Source organism: Microtus ochrogaster, chromosome 18 (genome assembly GCF_000317375.1).
Source record: "Microtus ochrogaster isolate Prairie Vole_2 chromosome 18, MicOch1.0, whole genome shotgun sequence".
Classification (NCBI taxonomy): domain Eukaryota; kingdom Metazoa; phylum Chordata; class Mammalia; order Rodentia; family Cricetidae; genus Microtus; species Microtus ochrogaster.
In genome coordinates, this window is record NC_022020.1 from 52462241 (window position 1) to 52469486 (window position 7246).

Here is a 7246-nt window from a genome sequence, read left to right on the forward strand (position 1 = left end):
GGGATAAAAAGGGAAGATAAAATGGGTGACCCTGGGGACTTCCTTACTCTGCCAGGTTCTGTCTAGGTTTTGGTGGTGAACTCAAAATCTTACACCTGCTCTTTTGTCCATGGGCCCAACCACAAAGCCACACCCAGGCCCTCATTCCTCTGTTTTCATTTAAACATTTATATTAAGTACTTGATTAAAGAGGTTATAGTATAGCAGGCATGCTGCACATTAAGAACATCTAGAGCAGCCTTGCCTGAAATGTGGACTCAACTTCTCCTCCCAGAACCTTTCCCAGAAAGCTCACAGCATTGTTATCACCAGGTTGCAGGCCGCTGTGGCCACCTGCTCCTTAATTTATTCACTGATAACCCTCCACCACTCAGTTTTCTCTACCAAACCACAAGTGTCAAGGGCTTTCTCCCACAACTAGAGACACCTTTAAGTGTTGAACAGTAGCATAAATAATAATATAAACTAGGCCAGGATGTGGATGATGCAAAGGACACAGCTCTCACATGAAAAGGATTAAGGGGTGGCTTATTCTAGAGCCAAATGTTTGTGACCAGGACTTCCACATATCACATTCCAATAGGGAGGGTTCTTTTTTTATAGAAAGGGTTTTTTAAAAATATTTATTTATTTTGTATACAATATTCTGTGTGTATGCCTGCAGCCCAGAAGAGGGCACCAGACCCCACTACAAATGGTTGTGAGCCACCATGTGGTTGCTGGGAATTGAACTCAGGACCTTTGGAAGAGCAGGCAATGCTTATAGAAAGTTTTTTAAATAGAAACATAACAAAGAAAATTATAAATCAAGACATTTTGAGATATATTGGTGGAAGCATCAGGTAGGTAGGTTGCTAAGAAACCAGGACACATCAGCTATCAGGTGCAGATGTGATCTGATGACAGTCTCAGTTTTGGAGTTAGCAGAAACCAGGCTGCCTGTCCTTACACGTTCTCTTAGCTACGGTTCTATTCCTGTGAGGAGACACCATGACCAAGGCAACTCTTACAAAAAAGGAAAGCATTTAAGTGGGTGGTTGTTTACAGTTTCAGAGGATTAATCCGTGACCATCACGGAGGAAATAGACAGACACGATGCTGGAGCAGTAGCTGAGAAGTTTCATATCCTGATTAGCAGGCCGAGAGAGACTAGACCTGGCCTGTGTTTTTGAAACCTCAAATCCCACCTCCAGTGACACACCTCCTCCAACAAGGCCACAACTACTCTAACCAGGCCACCATTCCTGATCCTTCTCAAATAGTTCTACTAACTGGGGACTAAGCATTCAAATGTGTATAGGGTGTGGCATTTTCATTCAAACCACCATATACTCCAAAGAGTCACAGGGGACCTGCTATATTCCAACCCTCCACAATTATTAGTCAGATCTATATATTGCTTAATGTAGGGATGACTTTTTTTCCCTAGGCACTTCAACTAACAACATAAACCAGGGCTGGCCTAGACAACAGAATGAGCAACCACTCTGGTCCTCTCTCCTCCCTGTAATGCCGGTGCTAAGTCAATGCCCACCAAGAGAAAGCAGCAGGCTCCATCTGGACATCCCTCTGGCCTGTGTCATATCAACACCAAGGATGCTGATGTGACAACACCCATGTGGCCTTGCCGTGGAGTCTCACCTGGCTGACCCTCATCAAAAAGATCTCACGTTTCCCACCAGGATGAAATTCCAGAACGGGAACTTGATCACTGCTCTCCTGCACACACTTCCTTTCACCAGAGAACCCTGTCTAAGCAGTTTTAACGAAGGAGCGATGGGTGTGGCCAAGCAAGGCTGGAGGGCAAGCATCAGACACAAAGAGGCAGACCTCCAGTTCGCCTGCACCAAAATCAGAGCAAAGGCTCAGACAGAGCTCAGCCAATCCTGTGAGCCCACTCGGCAGGTCCCACCCACTCTGCTGCAAGAACTAACATGTAAGACATCAATAAAGAGGGACGTACAACACAGCAAAGGAGAAAACTCTCCCTGCTCCTGCCTTCAAATGTCAACTTTCTTTCAACAGAGGAAAATATGCGTGTTTCACACACACACACACACACACACACATATATACACACACACACATGTGTGTGTGTCCGTGCATATATATACAACTCAGACCCATCCAATGAGAGGAGGCTTGAGGCCAAGGGAAAAGGGACAGAGAGAAAGAAGACATAAAAGGACCAGCGCATACTAGAGCTGCTCCATATTCTCATGAGAAAAATCAGCACCACGTAAAATTCAGCTCTCCAATATGTGGTCATCTGAAGTGGGGCAGGGAGAGCTAGGGTTGGTGGCACGTGCTGTAGTTTTAGCACTACGGAGGCTGAGACAGAAGGATTATTCCAAGGCCAGCCTAGACTGTCTGGTGACGTCAGCTGGGGATTCAGAGTGAAGAACGTACACTTGGATGACTTCAGACACTAAATTCCTTTTCTTCCCCTACCCAAAATGTCCTGCGTTCCTATTCCCAATGTTGTCTACAATATTACAGGCAAAATATGTCCCTGCTTTCTCTAAAATGAGGACAGTCACAAAGAGGGGATGCGAAGGGAAAGGGCTTCATTCTCTCCCTAGAAACAGCATCGCCAAGGCCACCATGCCTCTCAAAACAGTACAACAGCTGGAAAACGGTGGTACCCATAATCCCAGCACTACTCAGGAGGCTAGGTAACCACAAAGTCAAGGTAAGCCTGAGCAACTTGGTCAAACTCTGACTCAAAATAATTTGTAAAGACCTTGGGGTTTCTTCAATATTGAATGTGTGTCTAGTATGCACCAGGCAGGAACTCAACCTAGGTGTGCAAGGGTGTGTGTGCATGCGTGTGTGCCTGCATATGTGTGTGTGTGAAGAATATATATATATCCTCCCTCACCACCTGACACTAAGGACGTAATGACAAAACTACAGCCATGGAGAGTTAGAAGTTACTCCTGTGGGGTTTTGACGCAAAGGTTTAAAGGTTGTTAAGTAGGTAGGTACACAGAGCGATTTTTCAGCCATCCCATGTGTGACTCTACAGAGGAAAATCCAGGCTCGCTCACCCCCAGGAGGAAATAATGACAGTCCTCCCTTGAGGCTCTTTGGGAGACATTTTCAGAAGGAAAAGTGGGAAACTGAGGTAAGTTCTTGGTTACTCTACTCAGTTGATCCAAGCATGTGAGAAGCCATCTTCCTAACTAAAAAGGTCTGATTTAAATCTAAAGAGAGAGAGAGAGAGAGAGAGAGAGAGAGACCCTTGTGATCCCTGCTTGCCCAGCTTGCCCACAGAGCCACCTCACCATTTAAAGAACGCTGCTCCTAGGTTGAGTTGGGTACCAAGGTTCCAAGCTGGCATCTGCATCCCAAAACCAGACTACAGTCAACTGCAATAAAACAGAAAATGTGTTTTGATGCTGAATTAGATTTTATTTAGCGAACTATCAACAAGAAACCCGACTGTGAAAGTAAAAAGAAAGATGGGGTTTTTTTTTTTTTGTTTTGTTTTTTTTTAATGACTGGCATTATGGTATTCAAGACCTATTCTTTCTAGGGCTAGGAATGTGGCTCAGTGGGGAGTACTTTTGATTCCCCACATCATAATCAAGTTGTCTTGCTTTGGTTTCTATATAAACACCATAACCATAAGCAACTTTGGGGGGTGAGGGCTTATTTGGTTTACATACCCCAAGTTATTGTCCATTGAGGGAAAACAAGGCAAGAACTCAAGGCAACCTAGAAGCAACTGAAGCAGAGACCACGGAGCAACACCCACTTTCTATTGCTTTGCTTTTTTTCTACTAGGTGCCCAGGGGTGCCTCAGTGGTCTGGGCCCTCCCTCAGCAATCATTAACAAAGAAAATGCCCCCACAGACTTGCCTGCAGTCCTATCTGCCCAGGGTGGGAGGGAAGAGGTGGGGAAGGTGGAGGGGGGGGGTGGAGGATTGGAATGGTGTCTGTGGCAATTCCTCCGTTGGGATTTCCTCCTCCCAAATACGTCTAGGTTTGTGCCCAGTTGAAAAAAAAAAATCACACAAATTTTTGTAAATACGGTATAAAAATGTTTATGTAAAACAAATAGACATTGTTCTATGCTACCCAACACAAATGAATTGCCACAATCTACAACTGAAAGTAAGATATTTTCCTTCCCTGACTGATTCTTAATTTCAAAGCTATCATTAAATATTTAAACCCTTCTCCAAAGCAGCACGAAAAGTAATACTTAAATGCACCTCTCCTCCTTGTTTATAATCTTAAATATATTAACACAATCTCAGCAATCGCTATTTTCTTGTGAATATTTGCATCTTAAGTGATCTTTTTTTTCAAGCTGAGGGATAGTTGAAATAGTCCTACAAGTCAACAACTCTCTCAGTGAATAAATAATGCAGAAAGCTGTTTTATCAGAGATTTAACTTGCTGTAGTACTAGGGCCATGAAATCCCAAACATTTAATAAAAAACGGCAGTTGACATTGAAGTATATGTGTCAGGGCCGCAGGACCCACCTTCTTCCACTTTCTTTACCCCAGCGCTCTGCAGGGCTCAAAGCCTCGGAAGCAAAGTCCGGGGAAGACCCTGGATCCTAGGCACCCGCCCAGGGACCTCGGTAGCAGCCCTGAGGGACCCCGACTGGAGCCCCAGAGCTGGACAGTGGAGCCCAGGTGTCAGTCATCTCGGAAACCTGGAGCCCTGCAATGCCGGCGCCCAGATTGTGGAACGCAGGTTGCAGGAGGCTCCGCAGCTGGAGCCTTGGAAGAGCAAAGGGAGATAAATGTGGAAACCTACGCGGGGTGCCGGGGTGCGGCGGCCTCAGCTCTCCGGTGCCATCCTCCGGGGGCCCTCCTGCGTCCTTCCTCCAGCCGGGGATCGCGGCGCCTCCGGGAAGTCACTGCACAGGGCGGCGGCTGGAGGGAGCGGCCTGACGCCGGTAGTGATGTACAAATGGAGGATGGGCCCGTTGGGGACCCAGCCGCGCGCCTGGGACCACGAGGCCTGCCTGCACGCTGCACAGCTGCTGCAGTGGCGCCTGCCACCCCGAGGCCAAAGTCCCAGCCCGCGGTGACACTGTCTAAGGAATCAAAGCAGGAAGCCACGAGAGCCCTTCCGGCCGGCTGCCTCGAGCCTTTTGCCTTCTCCGGAGCCCAGCAAACGGCTTTTGCAAAAATACTACGGAAGGCGTCCTGTGTAAATGAGCCGGCCAAAGGTTTATTGTGGGGTCCTATTTCTTTTTAGTGACAAGAAAACGTCGCATATTCAACTTTGGGTACTCGCACATCCACTATTTTAAATAATTCTTAGATTAGGCCTATAAAACAGCACCGGGGTCTTTAACCCATGATTCAAGAAGCGCATTAAGTGCTAAACTATGCCCTGGTTTCCAGCCAACAAACGCTTTGGCTGGAAAAAGATTTGAGTTCTGCAAATCTGAGTATAGTTTGTAGAGTAAGCCACAGTGCCTGGGGTGCCTTAAGCAGATAGGAAACGGGCTCTATCTACTAAAAAAGATTGTAAGTCTTTCCAACTCTGCTCAGGTGAGCAACTTCAACATCACGAAAGTAAGGCATTTCCGTACTGATGTAATGCCATGGAAATCCAGGGGTGTACTAGGGGGACTAAATCCAGCAAAGAAAGAGCTTAAGAAATAAAGGAGCCGAAAGAGCATGCTGGGTAGATAACACACCAGGAAGCCATGAGCCGGAACCAGAAAGCAAAACTCCTGAAGACTATAAACAGACTTGATTCAAAAGTAGACGTCACGCGTCTGGGCGTAGTGGAACACTCCGGAGTCTCAGCTCTCAGGGAGGCTAAGGCAGTAGATCCCTGTCCTGGCACCAGCCTGAGTTACATAGATAGCATCCTGTCTTGAAACGGCTTTTTCTTAATTTTAAATTTAATTTTCTTAAAAAATTTTAAAGGCCACAAGAAAATGAAAGGGGGGCAGGGTCAGAGGAAGGATACTTTTTTTTTTTTTTGGTTTTTTCGAGACAGGGTTTCTCTGTGGCTTTGGAGCCTATCCTGGAACTAGCTCTGTAGACCAGGCTGGTCTCGAACTCCCAGAGATCCGCCTGCCTCTGCCTCCCAAATGCTGGGATTAAAGGCGTGCGCCACCATCGCCCGGCTAAGGATACTTCTTGAGATACAAGTTAGCAAAATGCAGTTTGTGGGCCTTATTTGATGATTTAATTCGATACAAAGAAATTTCATTACATTTACTTATTTTCCCGCCCCAGTGCACCTACGCACACTGTTGGTGCAAAAGGAATCAGAGTGCAACTTACCAGCGGTTTTCTTCTTCCACCATATGGTCACCAAGGATCAAACTCAGGTCATCAGACTTGGTTACAAAGTGTCTTCATCCACAGAGAAATCCTGAGGTCCCCAATCAAGCTTTTTTTTTTTTTGATCTTTGTGAACAAATTGGGAAATATAAACATAGGCTGGATGTTAAATGACATTTGATAATTATTAATTATCTTGCTAAACGTGTCTTTTTGGTTTTGGTTGAGACAGTGTCTTGCTTGTTAGTTCAGGCTGACCTCGGACTCCATCATCAGCCTCGGACAGGTGAACCAGATGTGTGCACCCCTGCACTCTGCTTTAGTCCTGTTTTCCTAAGGTCCCTATCAGAGAAGATTACCGAAGTATTTACAATGACAGGATTTATGAGGTTTGGCTTCATAGCAAATTTTGGAATTCGTCTTTAGGGTGGAGATTTAGAGAAATAGAAACACAGGCACCACACTTAACACTGAAGCCAGAGGCTGCATGGATACTTTGTGGCAGAATCAAGTTCCCAGAAAGATGCCCGGATTCCAGACTCTATAGGTATGCTACCTTTCGTGACAAAGAGACCAGTAAGATGGTCAAGGTGACAGACAGGGAATGTGGAAATCCAGCTGAGTGGACAGGAGCCCATCCTTTTGGGCTGATAACAAGTCAAGAACCTTCTCCAGCCTTCTGTGAATGAGAGGCTGGGGGCGTGGCTATAACAACAGTGAAAGGAATGGGGAAAGATGAACTGACCTTAATTACAGAAAAAGGAAGAAAAGGTTGTGTCTGAGTTTCAGTCTAAAACTAGGTTGTTTTTTCTCCTTGGAATTATGGGCCCAGTAACAAGGCCCAACCTCAACTTAGCAGCAAAACACACTCTTTACTCTTGACCAAGAGTAAGAGAAAGAGGCTAGGGAGAGGCTCGGAGGATAGCAGTGCTTGCTTTGCAAGCATGAAGCCTAAGTTCAAATCCCCAGCACAGCAAT

The 7246-nt window shown here is 45.9% G+C and overlaps 1 protein-coding gene across 2 annotated transcripts in view; it reads right to left on the minus strand.

Annotated features, from left to right (window-relative positions):
• Positions 1-5234, minus strand: part of Mppe1 (metallophosphoesterase 1) — an 18533-nt gene extending 13299 nt beyond the window's left edge. For both annotated transcript variants that reach the window (XM_005356218.3, XM_013349526.2), the window contains exons 1-2: positions 4776-5234; positions 3288-3371 (exon numbers count right to left, since the gene is read on the minus strand). The gene's annotated coding sequence lies outside the window, so the exon portion shown is untranslated. The remainder of the gene's footprint in view (positions 1-3287; positions 3372-4775) is intronic.
• Between the last annotated feature and the right edge of the window lie 2012 nt (positions 5235-7246).